We start from the raw sequence: 23,638 nt of genomic DNA on the forward strand, positions 1-23,638 counted from the left end.
GAACAGGCTTCATCAAGGTGGAAAACTTTGAAAAAAGAGTGGGAGGAGGTGATGGAGTGGACACCTTAAGGAATGATTCCCTGGTCGAGGTGACAATTCTTGCAGAGGCCCTCAGCTGGGAGTGTGCCTGGTATGTCCCAGGAACAGGAGATCAATGTAATTGAGGCAAATTTGAGTGTAGGCAAAAGGGAAAGAAGATTCTGAGATCAAAGGAGAAATGGGGTCAGATCACATCCTACTTGACCTGGAATCTTGGGATGGCAGAGCCAGAGTGGTCCCCAAAGACTGTGATAACATACCACTTGCTGGACAGATGAGAAAAGGAGGTAGATAGCATGGGGGCTCTCCCCAAGTGGTGCTAGGGGAGAATCTGGTTCCTGGACAGTTTCTCAAATCCAATTCTTGCTAGTGTAGACTTCACCTGGTCCAGGAAAGATCAACATCAGGCAGGGACACCCAGTTCTGGGTGGCTGCCACTGCAACACTCTCCACCAGGGTTGCTGGCTCAGAGCTCAGCTTCTCCCTCCATCCCTGGAAACACCCTGACCTTGGCTCCTGCGCTATCCAAGCCTGATTCTGATCATGACACTAGCCCATCCACCGCTGCCTTTCGACTGCTGCTTGCTCCCTTTGCTTCAATATCTCTCTTTCCTAGGTTATGAGGTTAAGTAAAAGTGTTAGTCACTCAGTTGTGTCCAGCTCTTTGTGACTCAATAGACTGTAGCCTGCCATTCTCCTCTGTACATGGGATTCTTCAGACAAGAATATGGGAGTGGGCTGCCATGTTCTTCTCAGGGGATCTTTCTGACCCAGGGATCAAACCCAGCTCCCCTGCATTGCAGGAAGATGCTTCATCATCTGAGCAACCAAACCCCCAAGAATAGCCCTGAAACTGAACCACAACTTGGGTTTCAAGGAACAGAAAAGGAAGATGAGGAAACCGAGGAGGGGGATAAAGGGGAGCAGGTGTGGAAATTACAGAGTCATGCTGCCAGTCCCCACATGGACATACTCTCCAACTCAGGTCAGCCTGCAGGACAAAATAGAAACAGAGAGTCCATGGCTTCAACATGAGGTCCTGAGGATTGAAAATCTGACCTATGAAGACAGAAGGCAGTACTGGACAAGAACAAGCTTAACCAGAAGAAGAACTATAGCCCCGCATTTTTTATCCACTCCCAAACCTCCCTTCCCCAGTTCTAACATGACTAGACTTTCCAGGAGTGAGTGGACCTCAGTGGGCTCCTACTCTTGCCACTGCTTCTTCCTTTCCTTTCCCATTGTATCATGATGAGCACGGCCAACACAATTTCTCTCTCTCTCTCTCTCTCTCTCTCTCTCTCTCTCCCCCCTCACCCCCACATTTAGGCTTGCTGCAATAGACTCTGTTGCTATTTTTGCCTCCCAGAAGTTGATTATCCCCTTTTCTTCCTCTTTGCATGTCTTCTCAATCAAATCCTACCTTTTCAAGGTACATGTTTAGTTCCAGCCTGCTAAGTAAAGGCTAGGTATTCAACATATTCAGACAACCAAAATAATAATAATAATAAAAAACTATCAGTAACCTTTAAAGCATTGCTTCATTAATATTAAAAATAGAAAAATCTCTAAAATGTTTAATGTACATCAACCAACTTTTAATAATTGTAGTCTCTTAAGACCATGATTATCAAAGAAACATTTACTCAGTGATAAACTAATCTAGCAACCATTTCATTTTATTTTATTTTCAGTTTGGAACATGATTTTTTTTTTATTTTGCTTAACAATACTGTATTGGTTTTGCCATACATTGACATGAATCTGCCAGGGGTGTACATGAGTTCCCAATCCTGAACCCCCCTCCCACCTCTCTCCCCATATCATCTCTCTGGGTCATCCCAGTGCACCAGCCCCAAGCATCCTGTATCCTGTATCGATCCTAGACTGGCGATTCTTTTCTTACATGATAGTATACATGTTTCAATGCCATTCTCCCAAACCATCCCACCGTGTCCCTCTCCTACAGAGTCCAAAAGTCCGTTCTATACATCTGTGTCTCTTTTGCTGTCTCGCATACAGGGTTATCATTACCATCTTTCTAAATTCCATATATATGTGTTAGTATACTGTATTGGTGTTTTTTCTTTCTGGCTTACTTCATTCTGTATAATCGGCTCCAGTTTCATCCACCTCATTAGAACTGATTTAAATGTATTCTTTTTAATGGCTGAATAATATACTCCATTGTGTATATGTACCACAGCTTTCTTATCCATTCGTCTGCTGATGGGCATCTAGGTTGCTTCCATTGTCCTGGCTATTATAAACAGTGCTGCGATGAACATTGGGGTACATGTGTCTCTTTCAATTCTGGTTTCCTCAGTGTGTATGTCCACCAGTGGGATTGCTGGATCATAAGGCAGTTCTATTTCCAGTTGTTTAAGGAATCTCCACACTGTTCTCCATAGTGGCTGTACTAGTTTGCATTCCCAACAACATTGTAAGAGGGTTCCCTTTTCTCCACACCCTCTCCAGCATTTATTGCTTGTAGACTTTTGGATCGCAGCCATTCTGACTGGTGTGAAATGGTACCTCATTGTGGTCTTGATTTGCATTTCTCTGATAATGAGTGATGTTGAGCATCTTTTCATGTGTTTGTTAGCCATCTGTATGTCTTCTCTGGAGAAATGTCTATTTAGTTCTTTGGCCCATTTTTTGATTGGGTCATTTATTTTTCTGGAATTGAGCTGCAGGAGTTGCTTGTATATTTTTAAGACTAGTTGTTTGTCAGTTGCTTCATTTGCTATTATTTTCTCCCATTCAGAAGGCTGTCTTTTCACCTTGCTTATAGTTTCCTTGTTGTGCACAAGCTTTTAATTTTAATTAGATCTCATTTGTTTATTTTTGCTTTTATTTCCAGTATTCTGGGAGGTGGATCATAGAGGATCCTGCTGTGATTTATGTCGGAGAGTGTTTTGCCTATGTTCTCCTCTAGGAGTTTTATAGTTTCTGGTTTTAAGTTTAGATCTTCAATCCATTTTGAGTTTATTTTTGTGTGTGGTGTTAGAAAGTGTTCTAGTTTCATTCTTTTACAAATGGTTGACCAGTTTTCCCAGCAGGACTTGTTAAAGAGATTGTCTTTTCTCCATTGTATATTCTTGCCTCCTTTGTCGAAGATAAGGTGTCCATAGGTGTGTGGATTTATCTCTGGGCTTTCTATTTTGTTCCATTAATCTATATTTCTGTCTTTGCTAGCAACCACTTTAAACTGCCCATTGTGAACACTTATCATTTTTATTTTCTTTAAAAATGTCTCTGCAATTCAAGATATTTTTATAACTAAGGATATCATATACTCAAAATCAAGCAGTTTTTAAATGTAGAGTCAACAAACAGACTCAGATCGTTTTGGCACTAAGTTTGAGAACTTTCCACTGCACATTAATCACCTATTAGCATCATCTATTAAGGAGCTGTCTATGAAACTTGCATCCATGGTAGAAATGCTGTATCAACTAGCCACATGTACATTTGAAATTTGGCTAGTATAAATGAAATTAATTTTTTTTATTTTATCTAATTTTTTTTAGCCACTATTTGATTCTACTCACAGCATCACTGAATGTAAATAACTTCTATGGGAACCCACCCCTCTCCTTAAGGAAAAACCTGGAGCTCAGGATCTTCCTGAATGGAAGAAAGGATACAGAAGTCACAAGAATAAGAGTAAAACAATAGCCAACTCTATGCATTTCTCCTTGAAATCACAGGTACATTATAACAGTTAAAAAACATACTCTGCAACCCACCCAAACTAATAGCCTCTCCTTTGGGGTAGAAAGCTATGGGACAAGTGGAGCACAGAGCTTCAGCTCTCAACATTTAGATAATTAAGATGCTGTCATAAATGTGGCAAATTTCTATACATTTTTTCCTTTTAAAAATTTTATAACATTCTCTGCTAGTAAGGTATTAATATTTCTCAGTGCTCATTTCTATAGAATAAGAAGTCATGATCTCTGGCTTTGAAGACCTGCTTTAAAATATATTTTTTACTATCATTAGAATACCTTTAAACTACCTTCTTGTACCATTTGTATTCTTTTATATAAATATATTCTTTTATTCTTTATACATCTTTATTTGGTTCCTGATTTTAAAGAAAAAGCTTTGTGTTTTAGTAAAGCATTGAGCATGATATTAGCTATGGCTTTGTGTATATGGATTGTTTTATTGAGCTATGTTCCCTCTTTATCAATTTTGTTGAGAGTTTTTAATCATGAATTTGTCTTGAATATTGTCAAATGCTTCTTTTGCATCTATTAAGATGATCATGTGACTTTTATCTTTCATGTTGCTAAAGTGTTGAGTTACATTGATTGATTTTGGGGTATTGAACCATCCTTGTATTCCTCAAATAAATCCCACATAATCATTGTGTTTGATCTTTTTTTTTTTTTCTGGTATGACTGAATTCAGTTTTCTAATATTTTGTTGAGAATGTTTGTATCTATGTTCATCAGAGATATAATTTTATTTTTTATCTGGTCTTTTATCTGTGTCTTTATCTGGTTTAGGCATCATGATATGTCCAGGTGTGAGTTTATAGGAGTTCATTTGTTTGAATCTTTCTGTGATTTCTGTACCTGGATTTCTGTTTCCTATTTCAGATTCAGGAAATTTTCAGCCATAATTTCATCAAATACATTTTCACCTCCTACCTGTCTCTCATCTCTTTATGAGACCTATGACGTGAATGCTGTCCCAGAGGTCCCTTAAACTATTCCCATTTTTTTTTATTTAGTTTGTCTTTTTGCTATTCTGATTGAGTGATTTCTATTATTCTAGCTTCCAGATTAATTATGCATTCTTCCGTGTCACCTGCTGCTGCTGCTAAGTCGCTTCAGTCGTATCCAACTCTGTGTGACCCCATAGACAGCAGCCCATCAGGCTCCCCCATCCCTGGGATTCTCCAGCCAAGAACACTGGAGTGGGTTGCCATTTCCTTCTCCAAAGCGTGAAAGTGAAAAGTGAAAGTGAAGTCGCTCAGTCCTGTCCAACTCTTAGCGACCCCATGGACTGCAGCCCACCAGGCTCCTCCGTCCATCGGATTTTCCAGGCAAGAGTGCTGGAGTGGGGTGCCATTGTCTCTGTGTCACCTAATCTTCTATTAATACACTCCAATGTAGTTTTATTTTCCAGTCTGACTAATTTTTTGCTATATTCTCTTGTTGTTCAGTCACTCTGTCATGTAGGACTCTTTGCAACACCATGGACTGCAGCACGCCAGGCTTCTCTGTCCTTCACAATCTCCCAGGAATTCTCACTGTGTTCACGTATTATTTTTCCCAGTTCCATTAGAATTCTATTACTATTGATTTGAACTCTTTATCAGATAAATTGTGCCTGTCTCATTAAGGTCTTTTCAAGGTTCTTTTGTTGTTGTTGTTCTTTTACTTGAAACACATTCCACTGTGTCCTTATTTTGTTTAATTCCCTCTGTCACTATGAAATTAAGTAAAACAATTGCCTATACCAGTCTTGAAGGCATATCCTTGTGTGGGAATGTCCCTATGCAATATGCATCTAGCCAGTGGCTTCTGAGGGAGAGCTAGATCTTAAGTGAGAGCAGGCTGCATCTTTCTCTGGGGCATGCCGGCAGCCACCACTTTAATGGGAGCTACGCTGGAGGTGCAGGAGCTAGAAACAGAGCCAGGTAAAGCTAGAGTTTCTCCTATGCTCTGATGGCTGCCACCACCCTACTGGGGGCAGAAAGGGGGCTCAAGGGGCTAGAGCAGGAGCCCTGAGGGAGTTGAGTTTCTCTCAGTGTGATGGCACTCTCTTCTTTGGTTTGGGACATGGTCAGGAAGCCTTCGGCTCCTGACAGCTTGGGTATGTACTTCTGTGTTGGTGCCATTTTTCCCTGATGTGTGTGCCTTGGAGAGAGGCTCAGTCAGGGCTAGAGGGGTAGATGCTACATCACTGAGCTGACCCAGCCACCTCCTAAATGTGCACAATGACACACACTCTGGTGAATGTTATCTCTGCCCTAGAGATAGATTTCTCACTTTGGAGTGTATGCAGGGATACACGAGCTGACAATGGCTGCCTCTACCCTGGTAAAGGACAAGTTCAGGGTCCAAGTTGGCTCCATTCCTTCCAAGTGTGCCCACTTTCATTGTCAATAGCAGCCTCTGAACCAGTGGGGAGCAGAACTGGAACTAGAGAAACTGAATGAGGAACCCATTGTGTGCCCGGGGGCAGGGCGCGGGGGGCAGAGGCTGAGTAGTCCTGTCAAGCTAGCAAGAGTCACAGGCAGTTTTCCATCTGCTGCCTCCAACTGGTGGCTGAACATAGGCATATATGTGTGTATGCTCTTCAAGAATGCATTATTTTCCCTTGCAGTGTTCTAATAATCACATGGGTATTCAAACTAGCTAAGGGGGTTTATCTTCCCAGTGTCAGAGCTGGGGCAGCATGTTTAATATATGTCTCATACTCCTCATCCCCAAGGGGGATTCTTGAGCCTGTGCTACCCCTTCTCCTCTCTGTGCCACCTTAAAGTTCTGTGAGACATGACCAAAACACTTCTCCTTCTTTCCTACCAGACTCCATGTACCCTTTATCTACAACCTTGGTTACAGAAGAGCTATATGGAACCTGGAGCCATGTATGTTTCAGGCTCTCTGGGGGCACAGATGGGAATTTCCTTGACCTGGTCCCTGCCTAAAAAGTAGTCCATGAATGGCAGTTGAGAGAGGGATAATGGCTAATATGGGACCCTTTAAGTAGCCCCAGAGATGCAGATGCAGGGTATCTGTGTCATCAAGAATATTCTTGGTCTGCGACTGGGACAGAAGGGGTGCATTTACATGACCCTTTCAGAATCTAGTCAGACCAAGTTTGGTAAGCTTACCACAAAGTTTCCGTACCACAGAGGGGATACACCACTTTCACAGGCAATATCAGGGTGCACAGCCAGGACCAAGTTTGTATATCTATTACCTGCTGCACACGTGGACATGGTTTTTCCCGGGTCTCCTGCCTATGTTGGTGACAGGCCCACAGCCAAAAGGGGTTTTAACTGACTTCTCAGAGGTAGAGAGCCGATTCTGTTTCTGAGGCCAGGACCACAGTTAATCAGTCAGCTTCTTCCTTGGAAGTTTATGCTTCATTTCTATTCATTTAGAGATGTGGCTTAACATTATGACTACCTAATCCAAACAATACATCAGTACCTCTCTCCACCTCCTGAAACTGAAAAGAACCTTAGAGCACTTTCATTCTTCTCTCTCTAGTCCAAAATGCCTTTTTTATCCAATGTTTGTGTTCTGTATTTTCACTACAACACTTATAAATTCTTCACTCCCAAGCCCATTCTATGGGCCGCTGTCATCCTGATACCAAAACCAGACAGAGATATCACAAAAAAAGGCCAACATCACTGATGAATATAGATGTGAAAATATTCAATAAAATACTAACAAACTAAATCCAAAGACACATTAAAAGTATCATATACCATGTTCAAGTAGGACTGATCCCAGGGATGCAAGGATTCTTCAGTCTATGAAAGTCAATCAATGTGATAAGCCATATCACCAAATTAAATCATACAGTCGCATCAACTGATGCAAAAAAGCTTTGACGAAGTCCAGCAAAAACCATACAATCATCTAACTTAATGCAGAAAATGCTTTGACAAAGTTCAACACCCATGTATGATAACAACTCTCCAGAAAGTGGGCATAGAGGGAAACTACCTCAACATAATAAAGGCCATATACAACAAACTCACATCATTCTCAGGCTTCCCTGTGGCCCAGCTGGTGAAGAAGCCACCTGAAATGCAGGAGACCTGGATTTGATCCCTGGGTTAGGAAGATCCCCTGGAGAAGGGAAAGGCTACCCACTCCAGTATTCTGGGCTAGAAAATTCCATGGACTGTATAGTCGATGGCGTCTAAGAGTCGAAAACGACAGAGCAACTTTCACTTTCACATCATCCTCAATACTGGAAAACTGAAAACATTTCCTCTAAGATTACAAACAAGAAAAAGATGGCCACTCTCATCACTATTAAACATAGTTTTGAAAGTTCTAGCCATGGCAATCAGAGAGGAAAAAAAAAATACAAATTGGAAAAGAAGTAAGACTGTCACTATCTGCAGATGGCATACTATACATAGAGATGCTACTAAATAAAATTACTAGACCGAATCAATAAATTCGGTAAAGTTACAGTATAAAAAAATTAATACACAGAAATCTCTTACATTTCTAGATACCAACAATGAAAGAGCCGAAAAAGAAACCAAAGAGACAATCTCATGTACCATTGCATCAAAAAGAATCAGTCTTCTAGAAATAAACCTAGTCTATACAAGAGCAAAAACAAGACCAGGAGCTGACTGTGGCTCAGATCATGAATTCCTTATTGCCAAATTCAGACATAAATTATAGAAAGTAGGGGAAACCAATAGATCATTCAGGTATGACCTAAATCAAATCCCTTATGCTTATACAGTGGAAGTGAGAAGTAGATTTAAGGGCCTAGATCTGATAGATAGAGTGCCTGATGAACTATGGACGGGGGTTCATGACATTGTACAAGAGACAGGGATCAAGACCATCCCCAAGAAAAGGAAATGCAAAAAAGCAAAATGGCTGTCTAGGGAGGTCTTACAAATAGCTGTGAAAAGAAGAGAAGCCAAAAAAAAAAGAACAGGAAGGTTATTCCCATTTGAATGCAGAATTCCAAAGAATAGCAAGGAGAGATAAGAAAGCCTTCCTCAGCAATCAATACAAAGAAATAGAGGAAAACAATAGAATGGGAAAGACTAGAGATCTCCTCAAGAAAATTAGAGATACCAAGGGAACGTTTCATGCAAAGATGGGCTCAATAAAGGAAAGAAATGGTGTGGACCTAACAGAAGCAGAAAATATTAAGAAGAGGTGGCAACAATACACAGAAAAACTGTACAAACAAGATCTTCATGACCAAGATAATCACGATTGTATGATCACTCACCTAGGGCCAGGCATCCTGGAATGTGAAGTCAAGTGGGCCGTAGGAAGCATCACTACGAACAAAGCTAGTGGAGGTGATGGAATTCCAGTGGGGCTATTTCAAATCCTGAAAGATGATGCTGTGAAAGTGCTGCACTCAATATGCAAGCAAATTTGAAAAACTCAGCAGTGAGCACTGTTTATAATAGCCAGGACATGGAAACAACCTAGATGTCCATCAGCAGATGAATGGATAAGAAAGCTGTGGTACATGTACACAATGGAGTATTACTCAGCCATTAAAAAGAATTCATTTGAATCAGTTCTGATGAGATGGATGAAACTGGAGCCGATTATACAGAGTGAAGTAAGCCAGAAAGAAAAACACCAATACAGTATACTAACACATATATGTGGAATTTAGAAAGATGGCAATGACGACCCTGTACGCAAGACAGGAAAAAAGACACAGCGGTGTATAACGGACTTTTGGACTCAGAGGGAGAGGGAGAGGGTGGGATGATTTGGGAGAATGGCATTCTATCATGTATAGTATCATGTAAGAATTGAATCGCCAGTCTATATCTGATGCAGGATACAGCATGCTTGGGGCTGGTGCATGGGGATGACCCACAGAGATGTTATGGGGAGGGAGGAGGGAGGGAGGTTCATGTTTGGGAACACATGTAAGAATTAAAGATTTTAAATTTTAAAAAATAAAAATAAAATAAAATAAAAAGAAAAACTCAGCAGCGGCCACAGGACTGGAAAAGGGCAGTTTTCATTCCAATCCCAAAGAAGGGCAATGCCAAAGAATGCTCCAACTACCACACAATTGCATTCATCTCACACACTAGTAAAGTAATACTCAAAATTCTCCAAGCCAGGCTTCAGCAATACGTGAACCGTGAACTTCCAGATGTTCAAGCTGGTTTTAGAAAAGGCAGAGGAACCAGAGATCAAAATGCTAACATCCACTGGATCATCAAAAAAGCAATAGAGTTCGAGAAAAACATCTATTTCTGCTTTATTGACCATGCCAAAGCCTTTGATTGTGTGGATCACAATAAACTGTGGAAAATTCTGAAAGAGATGGGAATACCAGACCACCTAACCTGCCTCTTGAGAAACCTATATGCAGATCAGGAAGCAACAGTTAGAAACGGACATGGAACAACAGACTGGTTCCAAATAGGAAAAGGAGTATGTCAGGGCTGTATATTGTCACCCTGCTTATTTAACTTCTATGCAGAGTACATCATGATAAATGCTGGACTGGAAGAAACACAATCTGGAATCAAGATTGCCGGGAGAAATATCAATCACCTCAGATATGGAGATGACACCACCCTTATGGCAGAAAGTGAACAGGAATTAAAAAGCCTCTTGATGAAAGTGAAAGAGGAGAGTGAAAAAGTTGGCTTAAAGCTCAACATTCAGAAAATGAAGATCATGGCATCTGGTCCCATCACTTCATGGGAAATAGATGGGGAAACAGTGGAAACAGTGTCAGACTTTGTTTTGGGGGTCTCCAAAATAACTGCCGATGGTGATTGTAGCCATGGAATTAAAAGACGCTTACTCCTTGGAAGGAAAGTTATGACCAACCTAGATAGCATATTCAAAAGCAGAGACATTACTTTGCCAACAAAGGTCCATCTAGTCAAGGCTATGGTTTTTCCAGTAGTCATGTATGGATGTGAGAGTTGGACTGTGAAGAAAGCTGAGCACCGAAGAATTGATGCTTTTGAACTGTGGTGTTGGAGAAGACTCTTGCGAGTCCCATAGACTGCAATGAGATCCAACCAGTCCATTCTAAAGGAGATCAGCCCTGGGATTTCTTTGGAAGGAATGATGCTGAAGCTGAAACTCCAGTACTTTGGCCACTTCATGCGAAGAGTTGACTCATTGGGAAAGACTCTGATGCTGGGAGGGATTGAGGGCAGGAGGAGAAGGGGATGACAGAGGATGAGATGGCTGGATGACATCACCGACTCGATAGACGTGGGTTTGGGTGAACTCCGGGAGATGGTGATGGACAGGGAGGCCTGGTCTGCTGCAATTCATGAGGTCACAAAGAGTTGGACACGACTGAACAACTCAACTGAACTGAACTGATGCATCCCAATGTTCATTGTACCACTATTTATAATGACCAGGACTTGGACACAACATAAATGTCCATTAACAGAAGAATAAATAAAGAGGTGGTACATATATACAATAGAATATTACTCAGCCATAAAAATGAATGAAATATTGCCATTTGCAGCAACATGGATGGACCTGGTGATTATACAGAATGAAGCAAGTTAGACAAAGACAAATATCATAATATTACTTGTATGTGAAATTATAAAAAGTGGTAAAAATGAACTTATTTACAGAACAGAAAATGAATCACAAATGTTGAAAAGAAACCTAGAGTTATCAAGGGAAAAGTGATGTTGTTCAGTTGCTCAGTCATGTCCAACTCTTTTTCACCCCATGAATTACAGCGCACCAGGTTTCCTTGTCCTTCACCATCTCCTGGAGTTTCCTCCAACTTCTGTCCATTGAGTTGGTGATCCCATCCAACTGCTTCATCCTTTGTCATCCCCTTTGCCTCCTGCTTTCACTCTTTCCCACGTCAGGTTCTTCTCCAATGAGTCAGCTGTTTGCATCAGGTGGCCAAAGTATTGGAACTTCAGCTTCAGCATCAGTCCTTCCAATGAATATTCAGGATTGATTTCCATTAGGGTTGACTGGTTTGGTCACCTTGCAGTCCAAAGGACTCTCAAGACTCTTCTCCAGCACCACAGTTCAAAGGCATCAATTCTTTGGCTCTCAGCCTTTTTTATTTCCCAGTTCTAATATCCATACATGATAATAATATCCATACATGACTACCAGAAAAACCATAGCTTTGACTATAAATACTATGTAAGCAAAGCCGTGTCTCTGATTTTTAATATGCTGTCTAGGCTTGTCATTGCTTTTCTTCCAAGGAGCAAGCATCTTTTAATTTCATGGCTGAGATCACCATCCACAGTGATACTGGAGCCCAAGAAAGTAAAGTCTGTCACTGTTTCCATTGTTTCCCCATTTATTTGCTATGAAGTCATGAGACTAGATGCCATGATCTTCGTTTTTTGAATGTTGAGTTTTAAGCCAGTTTTTTAATTCCCATCTTTCACTTTTATCAAGAGGCTGTTTAGTTCCTCTTTGCTTTCTGCCATAATGATGGTGTCATCTGCATATCTTAGGTTATTGTTAATTCACCCCACATTCTTGATTCCAGCTTGTGCTGCATTCAGTCTGGCATTTTGCATGATATACTCTGCATATAAATTAAATAAACAGAGTGACAATATACAGCCTTGATGGACTCCTTTCCCAACTTGGAAACAGTCCATTGTTTCATGTCCAGTTCTAACTTCTGCTTCTTGACCTTAATATAGGTTTTTCAGGAGGCAGGTAAGGTGGTCTGGTATTCCTGTCTTTTTAAGAATTTTCCAGTTTGTTGTGATCTATACAGTCAATGACTGTAATGTAGTCAATGAAGCAGAAGTAGATATTTTTCTGGAAATCCCTATCGCTTCTTGGCCTTTTGGCTAAGATCAAGTGGTGGCTCAGACGGGAAGCGTCTGTCTACAATGTGGGAGACCTGGGTTCGATCCCTAGGTAGGGAAGTTCTCTGGAGAAGGAAATGGCAACCCACTCCAGTACTCTTGCCTAGAAAACCCCATGGACTGAGGAGTCTGGTGTCCGTGGGGTCGCGAAGAGTTGGACATGACTGAGCGACTTCACCTTTTTTTTCTATCATTTTTTACGATCCTACGGATATTGGCAATTTGATCTCTGGTTCCTCTGCCTTTTCTAGATTCAGGTCACACATCTGGAAGTTCTTGGTTCACACACTGTTGAAGCCTAGCTTGAAGACTTTTGAGCATTACTCTGCTAGCATGTGAAATCAGTGCAATTGTGCACTGGTTTGACCATTCTTTGGCATTATCCTTCTTTGGGATTGGAATGAAAACTGACTTTTTCCAGTCCTATGGCCACTGCTGTGTTTTTCAAATTTGCTAGAATATTGATTGCAGCAATTTCACAGAATCATCTTTTAGGATTTGAAACAACTCAGCTGGAATTCCATCACCTCTACTAGCTTTGTTCATAGTGATGCTTTCTAAGGCTCACTTGACTTCACACTTCAGAATGTCTGGCTCTACGTGAGTGATCACACCATCCTGGTTATCTGGGTCATTAAAACTTTTTCTGTATAGTTCTGTGCATTGTTGTCACACCTTCTTAATATCTTCTGCTTCTGTTAGGTTTATACCACCTTTGTCCTTTGTTGTGCCTATCTTTCCATGAAATGTTCCCTTGGTATCTCTCATTTTCTAGAGGCAATCTCTAGTCTTTCCCACTCTATTGTTTTCCTCTATTTTTTGCATTCTTCACTTAAAAAGGCTTTCTTATCTTTCCTTGCTAGTCTCTGAAACTCTGCATTCAGATGGGTATATATGAATGGGAAAGGGGAGGAAGAGGTAAATTGGGAGATTGGGATTGACATATACATTCTACTATATATAAAAATAGATAACTAATAAGAATATACTGTATAGCACAGGGAATTCAATACTCTGTAATGACCTATATAGGGAAAGAATCTTTAAAAGGGTGGATTTATGGATATCTATAACTGATTCATTGATGTACAACAGAAACTAGCACAACATTAACACAAGATTGCCAGTAGAAATATCAATAACCTCAGATATGCAGATGACAATACCCTCATGGCAGAAAGCAAAGAGGAACTAAATAACCTCTTGATGAAAGTGAAAGAAGAGAGTGAAAATCTGGCTTAAAACTCAACATTAAAAAACGAAGATCATGGCATTCAGTCCCATGACTTCATAGCAAATAGATGGGGAAACAATGGAAACTGACAGATTTTATTTTCTTGGGCTCCAAAATCACTGTGAATGGTGACTGCAGCCATGAAATTAAAAGATGCTTGCTCCTTGGAAGAAAAGCTATGACCAACCTAGACAGCATATTAAAAAGCAGAGACATTACTTTGCTAACAAATATCCATCTAGTCAAAGCTATGATTTTTCCATGTATGGATGAGAGATTTTAACCATAAAGAAAGCTGAGTGCTGAAGAATTGATGCTTTTGAACTTTGGTGTTGAATAGGACTCTTGAGAGTCCCTTGGACTGCAAGGAGATCAAGAGAGTCAATCCTAAAGAAATACAGTCCTAAATATTCATTGGAAGGACTGAGGCTGAAGCTGAATCTCCAATACTTTGGCCATGTGATGCAAAGAACTGACTCATTTGAAAGACACTGATGCTGGGAAAGATTGAAGGCAGGAGGAGAAGGGGATGACGGAGGATGAGATGGTTGGGTGACATCACCAACTAGATGGACATGAGTTTGAGCAAGCTCCAGGAGTTGGTGATGGACAGGGAAGCCTGGTGTGCTACAGTCCATGGCATCACAAAGAGTCGGACATGACTTACAATGGAACTGATCTTAACACAACATTGTAAATAACTTTATTCCAACAAAAAATAATATTTTAAGATTGTAAAGTTTTGTTATTTTTATACAGTCAGTGCTAAGTTCTACTCCTTGTTTAACTTCTCCTCACTTTTTCCACTCACTGTTTCTTTATGTTTTCAAACTTCCCTACTGGGTGGTTTTCTAATGAAGTTATGTTTTGTGAATAATTATTGGTGGTAACAGTCTCAGTTTTAATTTGACTGGAAATATCTTTATTTTAACTTTCGTTGAATGACAGGGGCAGATCTTGTCTAGAGTAAGATATCAGGCACCCTGCTTCCACCACTTGTCAAAGAAACACCACTGGACCACTGATGGAGAGAGGCATACTCTTATCCCAGTGAACTAGGGACCATATCCTCCTGCAGTGGTCCTTAGTATAACGCTCAGTCAAGGTCACTCCAAACAGGCACAAGCTCCCAAGGTTATGACTTGGGTTGGTTTTCTCTTCAGGTCACTCCCAAAAGGCACAAACTTTGAAGGTCATGACTCGGATTGGTTTTGTCTTGGACTCCAAGAGTAATGAACCTGGACTGACTCACAAAGACACTTCCCTGGAGAGCAGTCTGCAGATAAATGAAATCTTATTATAATACCATTTGATTTTATGTATGTGATATCAATCTCATCAATACAAACTTCAATTCACCAATCTCTTTTACCTGTTATTTTGCTCTAATTTTCTCCTTCTTAATCCATTCCTCTCTGTTCTTACTTCAAACATTTTTCATTTTGTACTATAGGCTTAATTCCTTTCTATATCTTTTGAAAAGTATAAACATAGTTCTCTGAAGTTTCCTTGCAGCTTTTTTTGGTTAACTGTGGTTTTTAGACTGTGGTTTCCTGTTAGTGGCCTCTGCTGACTCTGTCTCAGAAGGATATGCATTTCCTAACAAGCTAGTAATTTTCTGCTGTTATCATACATACAGTAGCAATTGTTCTCTACAACAGTCCACACACATGATCTGATATGGAAATTTCCTTACTGGTCTGTTTGCTGTTTGCTCATACCCAAGCCCTATAGGCTCTATTTTAAGGTTTTTTTTTGAGTTTTAGTCCATAATGAGAACGGAGAAGGCAATGGCACCCCACTCCAGTACTCTTGCCTGGAAAATCACATGGACAGAGGAGCCTGGTAGGCTGCAGTCTATGGGGTCGCTAAGAGTCGGACGCGGCTGAGCAACTTCACTTTCACTTTTCACTTTCATGCATTGGAGAAGGAAATGGCACCCCACTCCAGTGTTCTTGCCTGGAGAATCCCAGGGACGGGGAAGCCTGGTAGGCTGCTGTCTATGGGGTCGCACAGAGTCAGACACGACTGAAGTGACTTAGCAGCAGCAGCAGTAGCAGCCATAGTGAGAAATCACACTCACAGTTATATATAGTGCAGGCTTGAGTGCCAGTTTCTCACAAATTTCTCACAAATTCCTCCCATACAGTGCAAGTGGCAGCCCTCAAGCCAATTTCCTATAAGGCAGATACTTTCTCACCCTATATCTACCCCAGCTCCTTATCTGGCCTTGTGCAATAACCCTAAAGGTCAAAGTCACACATAAGGCTCTATCCCTCCTTAGCCACATATAACATTGGCTTCTAAGGTTTCTGACAACTCCATGAGACATGAGAAGTTTAAATCTCATGCACCCTTTTAACCCTTAGTTCTCTCTTGTTTCTGTAACTGGAGTATCCTGACCCTAACTTACACAATTAAAACATTTAGTTTAATAAAACACTGTAGCTATCTAATTAAACCACTTTTATTATATAGCTATCAAGCATCACTGTATAGTCAGAGTTTGAGAAGGTTCTCCTGAGTCAGTGCATGTGTCTTCTTCTCTGGAAAATTCTAAAGTATTTTTCCACTCTTGTAATCCTTGCTCCCCACAGCCTCCAACACTTGGGGCTGAAGCAGCCATGCTCAAGGCAGAAGCTAGAACTCAACTGAGAAGGTGCAACTCTATATTCATCTTTTAACTTCAAAATATGCCAACTATGTTTTATTAATTTTAAAAAAGAGATTCGTGTTTTCCAAAACCAAGGATTGTAGATTCAGAGCAAAAATATTTTTCAAAAAGTACTGATAACAAACTAAAAAGATGCCAGGCGAGCTGCAGAGCTGAGACGTGGAACAAGCCAAGTGACAGAAACTCCAAACACGTTAAGAAGGGGGCTGCAGCAGAGGCAGCAGAGGATTCCCGGGTGGTGCTAGTGGTAAAGAACCTTCCTGCCAATGCAGGAGGCATATGAGATGTGGGTTCAGTCCCTAGGTCAGGAAGATCCCCTGGAGGAGGGCATGGCAACCCACTCCAGTATTCTTGCCTGAAGAAACAGAGGAGCCTAGAAGCCTACAGTCCATGGGGTTGCAAAGATCAGGCAGGACTGAAGCAACTCGGCACTCACACATGCACACTGCAGCAAAAGGAGCTTTGGTGACTCTCATAATTCATCTGGGATATTAGTTCCATCTCCCAGGAAGTCTTCATGGATAGGAGTCAAAGCATGGTGCATCTAGACAGAAGAAAAACCTCAAAAGTGTTTCAAGTTCCCCTCAACCTTTACACAATGATAGAGAGATTCAGAGGTTCTCACGGATCCTTATAGGAGGAAGAAAGTCTTGTGAGGATCATGTGGCAGAATATGCCTGAGACTGTAAAGTAATTAACCTCCTATTAAAATAAATAAATTTATATTTTTTAAAAAGGGAAAATAAAAAAAAGAAAGAAAAAGGAAAGATGAGAGGACACAGATCTTACTCCGGGAGGCAGTGTGGGCTGTCTCAGTGGCATCTCTCTCTTTGGTTTTCGCAGGTGTGATTCAGTCACCTGTCCAGTGCATCCTCAAAGGACAAGAGACACATCAAACTCTCTGAGTAGTCTCATTAAAGCTCAGTCTCATCAGCTCATATTCTTCAGATAAATTATCTTTTTCCTTATGTCCAATTCTACTTTTTTATGCCTTCAGTACATGTGACAGCTTAAGACTCTCAAACCACTTTTCATACACTCATTTGAAAATTCTGAATGTGCAGGTATTTTCCCAAGAGATTTTACTTTATCTCCCAAAGACCATGGGTCTTGTTAAGGATCTGGTGACATGTGTCGAGGTCAGCTGGTGAATTCACCTGTTTGTGTGGTATGGGCAAGAGATATGCATGGTGGGGGAAACTGAGAGACTTTAACCACCTTCTCTTCTCTAAAACTAACACCCTGAACCCCTTTCTCATTACAAAACTTTGGGTAAAATGTTTTCTCTCTCCAAACTTCTGTTGCTTCATCTGTGAAATGTTCTGCCTTCCTAGCAGGGTTTTCTGAAACTAAATAAGATAATAGAAGAGGAATATGTTCTACAATGCAAAAAAATAAATGAGATGGCGCTGATCTAAAGGGAAAATTTGGTTGCTGCAGACATTTATAGAATTGCTGGGAAAGTAGAACCAAAAAATTCTGGGACAAGAGCAATGTAGAATACAGAAGTGGGGCCCATCATGTTTTCCTATTCCTCGAAAGAGAGAAGATACTAAGAGATGTAGCCTTATTCCCTATTACCAATAGGCTTAAGGGCTCAGAGTGCTAAAGCAACAAAATTAATTTTTTTTTAACTCAGCACAAATGAAGCCTTGTCTGATGTTCTCAATTTGTTTTATGATTGCTACTGTTGTTGTTAATGATAGCAAATAACTATCATCATTTATTCAAAACATATTTTTGAAGTGCCCACTCTGTTCTGTTTTAGATATTGTATGAAACAGTTGAAATAAATTATCTATATCCTCAGGATCACCCTGTGAAATAGTTGTTATAGTCATTTTTTTGCTAGTTTTCTGAAAAATATATACATATATTTTCTTATATATACACATATATGTTTTCTAATAGTTCTTATTTATATGGACTTTGTATATATTTATTTGGTAAACTTTATTTTTGAGCATTTTTAGGTTTTTAAGGTCACAGGAAAACCCAACAGAAGGTACAAACTGTTCCCATATACCTCCTCCCTCCACACGTCCATAGCCTCTCCCACTACCAAAATCCCTAATCTGAGTTGTATGCTTGTTATAGTTGACAAACCTACATTCATTATCACTGAAAGTCCATAGCTGACACTGCTTTTCATTCTTGGTATTATATATTCTATGGGTTTAGACAAATGTAATTGGCAACCCACTCCAGTGTTCTTGCCTGGAGAATCCCAGGGACGGGGGACCCTGGTGGGCTGCTGTCTATGGGGTCTCACAGAGTCGGACACAACTGAAGCGACTTAGCAGCAGCAGCAGCAGACAAATGTAAAATGACATGAGCTTACCATCGTGTTTTTGCTATTGCTGTTGTTCAAGCCCTAAGGCATGTCCAACTCTTTGCAACTCCATGGACTGCAGCATGCCATTGCTTCCCTGTCCTTCACTATCTCCTGGCGTTTGCGCAAATCCATGTCCACTAAGTTGGTGATGCTATCTAAACATCTCATCCTCTACCACCCCCTTTTCTTCCTGCCCTCTATCTTTCCCAGCATCACATTCTTTTCTGATGAGTTAGCTCTTCACATCAGATAGCCAAAATATTGGAGCTTCAACTTCAGCATCAGTCCTTCCAATGAATAATATCCTATTTTCACCACAGGTACACCAAAAAAAAAAAAAGTGCTCTGCTCATTCATCCACTAATATTCACTTGCTTCCTGCTACCACAGAGCCCAAATCCATTCCACAGATTCTATGGTCACAGTCCATCAAAACAAGCTGATACAAACAATGCCACAGACCTGAACCTCACCTGGGAAAGCAAAGGTCACACCACAAGGAGCTAGAGAAGAGAAGGACCTGGGACCAGCCCCAACTTTTAGGTCCTAAGTGTGAGCCAGCCTAGGGACAGCCCAACTCCAGCACCACCTGTGTGATGAGAACCCAAGCGACAAGAAAACTGCCCTGTTGAATCTTAGAAATCTGTTAGGATCAAGAAATTTCCAGGCAGGAGATGTCACCCACTTCAGAGCACACTCCTTTCCCAGGAGATTATGGGAGAGGTGATGTTCACTGTCCCCAGGAAATGTGAAATCCAGTCTCCCCAGGCTGTGGCACAACACCAAGTAGGATCCCAAAGACAGTAAAGATTGCTGTGTGCCCCCAGAAAACCATGGAGTTAGGGGTAAGTAGGGATTTTTAAAAAGAAGAAACAGCTGTACCGTGCACTGATGTTTATCTCTGCTCTAAAACCCATTTGAAGGGCCATTGAGTTGACAAGAAATCATATTTGTAATGAGAAACCTCAAGACTGAAATTATTGTCAGAGGAGGAAAATAGAGGGAGGCAGGTTTTACCTTAAATATTAGAGAAAATCATTCTATAGTCAGAGTCATGCAAAAATGAAATAGATGCTTTGGGACATAGTGAGCTCCCATCCCTGATAGAACACAGTCATAGGCTCAGTCAGCTGATGGGTAGTTATAAGGCACAGGATGGGATAGAACTTCGTGGTGAGATTACTTTCAATGAAGTGTTATTCGCTCAGTTGTGTCTGACTCTTTGCAACCCATGGATTGTAGCCCGTCAGGCTCCTCTGTCCATGGAACTCTCCAGGCAAAAATACTGGAGTGGATTGTCATTCCCTTCTCCAGGGGATCTTCCCAAATCAGAGATCGAATCCAAGTCTCCCACATTCCAGGAAGATTCTTTACCATCTGAGCCACCAGGAAAGCCCGGCTTCTAATAAGACATCTTTAGATTCTAAGGAACTCTCTGTGCCAAAATAACAGGATAATTCTGATCCTGAAGACCCATTTTTCCCATAACCATCAAGCGAAGCAGAGTTCCTGGCATTAAGCCAGCCCGCTGAAGGGAGAGTATCCAGTCCAGCATCCATCATCCAGAAGCCTGTCTCACCCTCCTCTTGTTTCTACCCAATAGAGACCAGAACTCTATTCTTATTCCCATTTCTATAGAGGGTGAAAGGCTTTCTGCTCCTCAGTCACCTTGGGAAGCTGAAAGTTTAGTTCACAAGCAGAGGTTTTCATCAGAAGAAGAAAAGTGAGAGGTGCCCAAACAATCCTGAAAAATGGGTCAGGGCTTACTTATTTTGTGCTTTGTCAAGTTTTCAGAATCATAAATCAATGGTTTCAATTATCTGTCAAGTTTTAAGGTCTGTTTGCTGGTGTGAAAGCTACCCTCTCTTTAAAGATTTGAAGGAATTTACTGTTGATAGAATTTGGCCTTTATGCTTTTAAAGGAGAAATATGTATTTATAAGTTTTACAATCATTTGTGTTGGTTTTCTGAGGTTGATGTACACACATAAGTAAATTTTAGTGATTTATACTTCTTGAGTGGAGAAGGAAATGGCAACCCACTCCAGTGTTCTTGCCTGGAGAATCCCAGGGGTGGGGAAGCCTAGTGGGCTGCCGCCTATGGAGTCGCACAGAGTTGGACACGACTGAAGTGACGCAGCAGCAGCAGCAGCATACTTCTTGAGAAATTGCCCATCATGAAACTTTTTCACTTAATACATGTTAATTATTCATTACATTCTCTTAGGGTTTTGTTGCTGTTTTTTTCTATTTTGTGGTTTTAAATATGAGAAGAACTTACTGAAAGGCTAAGGGATAAAATAGGTGAAGATTCCAAACTTGAGAGTTGCAGAGTTCAATAACCAGATCACCACATATTTGTGAAGTTTCTGCATAAAATCAGATTGGCTGTTCACCTGATGCTATGTGGTATACTAAAAAGGTGTCCTCTCTCTCCTTCCATACTCTCTACTAAGACTTTGGAAATAACTAAATAGAGCTAGTTAGAGTTTTTAGGGCTTTTTGTTTGCTTCTCATGTTGTTCTTGTTTAAAAGTTAGATGAGAGTATTTGAGAGTCTCTCAAATGAGAGATATAGAGATTCCCTTTCAGATGAGAGTGAGAGTTAATCTCACATATGCACATTATCAAAGAAATAGTATATTAATCAAAGAGATGATAAATAAGAAAAGTAGCATAAACAGAAATAAGGGACAAAGACAAATGAAGTGCACAGTTGGGCTGGCAGAAGACTCTCATGTCCTGGGCACTTAAGTCCTTCCACGGAGATGGAGAGCTAACATAAGAAGGCCATTGGGATCCACGCCAACAGCATCTGCTCACCTGTCCTCACTCAGGACTCCCCAGACAGCTCTATGGTACCTTGGTTTCCTATGTGGCCTTTTTTGGGAAGAGGATGTCCTAAGAGAAATATCCAACCCAGATGACAAGAGTCGTTTTTACTGTTACTTTATAAGTAGTTCAGGTCAGTTCAGTCGCTCAGTAGTGATCGACTTTTTGCAAACACATGAATCGCAGCACGCCAGGACTCCCTGTCCATCACCAACTCCCAAAGTTCGCTCAGACTCCGGTCCATCGAATCAGTGATGCCATCCAGCCATCTCATCCTCGGTCATCCCCTTCTCCTCCTGCCCACAATCCTTCCCAGCATCAGAGTCTTTTCCAATGAGTCAACTGTTCGCATGAGGTGGTCAAAGAACTGGAGTTTCAGCTTCAGCATCATTACATCCAAAGAAATCCCAGGGCTGATCTCCTTTAGAATGGACTTGTTGGATCTCCTTGCAGTCCAAGGGACCCTCAAGAGTATTCTGCAACACCACATTTCAAAAGCATCAATACTTTGGCATTCAGCCTTCTTCACAGTCCAACTCTCACATCCATACATGACCACTGGAAAAACTATAGCCTTGACTAGATGGACCTTAGTCAGCAAAGTAATGTCTCTGCTTTTCAATATGCTGTCTAGGTTGGTCATAACTTTTCTTCCAAGGAGTAAGCGTCTTTTAATTCCATGGCTGCAGTCACCATCTGCAGTGATTTTGGAGCCCGAAATAATAAAGTCTGACACTGTTTCCACTGTTTCCCCATCTATTTCCCATGAAGTGATGGGACCAGATGCCATGATCTTCATTTTCTGAATGTTGAGCTTTAAGCCAACTTTTTCACTCTCCACTTTCACTTTCATCAAGAGGCTTTTTAGTTCCTCTTCACTTTCTGCCATAACGGTGATGTCATCTGCATATCTGAGGTGATTGATATTTCTCCCGGCAATCTTGATACCAGCTTGTGTTTCTTCCAGTCCAGCGTTTCTCATGATGTGCTCTGCATATAAGTTAAATAAGCAGGGCGACAATATACAGCCTTGATGTACTCCTTTTCCTATTTGGAACCAGTCTGTTGTTCCATGGCCAGTTCTAACTGTTGCTTCCTGACCTGCATACAGATTTCTCAAGAGGCAGGTTAGGTCATCTGGTATTCCCATCTCTTTCAGAATTTTCCACAGTTTATTGTGATACACACAAAGACTTTGGCATAGTCAATAAAGCAGAAATAGATGTTTTTCTCTACTCTCTTGCTTTATCCATGATCCAGCAGATGTTGGCAATTTGATCTCTGGTTCCTCTGCCTTTTCTAAAACCAGCTTGAACATCAGGAAGTTCACAGTTCATGTATTGCTGAAGCCTGGCTTGGAGAATTTTGAGGATTACTTTACTAGCATGTGAGATGAGTGCAGTTGTGTGGTAGTTTGAGCATTCTTTGGCATTTCTTTTCTTTGGGATTGGAATGAAAACTGACCTTTTCCAGTCCCATGGCCACTGCTGAGTTTTCCAAATTTGCTGGCATATTGAGTGCAGCACTTTCACAGCATCATCTTTCAGGATTTGAAATAGCTCAACTGGAACTCCATCACCTCCACTAGCTTTGTTCATAGTGATGCTTTCTAAGGCCCACTTGACTTCACATTCCAAAATGTCTGGCTCTAGATGAGTGATCACACCATTGTGATTATCTGGGTCATGAAGATCTTTTTTGTACAGTTTTTCTGTGTATTCTTGCCACCTCTTCTTAATATCTTCTGCTTCTGTTAGGTCCAGACCATTTCTGTCCTTTATCGAGCCCATCTTTGCATGAAATGTTCCCTTGGTATCTCTAATTTTCTTGAGGAGATCTCTAGTCTTTCCCATTCTGTTCTTTTCCTCTTTCTTTGCATTGATCGCTGAAGAAGACTTTCTTATCTCTTCTTGCTATTCTTTGGAACTCTGCATTCAGATGCTTATATCTTTCCTTTTCTCCTT

This window comes from Capricornis sumatraensis, chromosome 2, assembly GCF_032405125.1.
Source record: "Capricornis sumatraensis isolate serow.1 chromosome 2, serow.2, whole genome shotgun sequence".
NCBI classification, from domain to species: domain Eukaryota; kingdom Metazoa; phylum Chordata; class Mammalia; order Artiodactyla; family Bovidae; genus Capricornis; species Capricornis sumatraensis.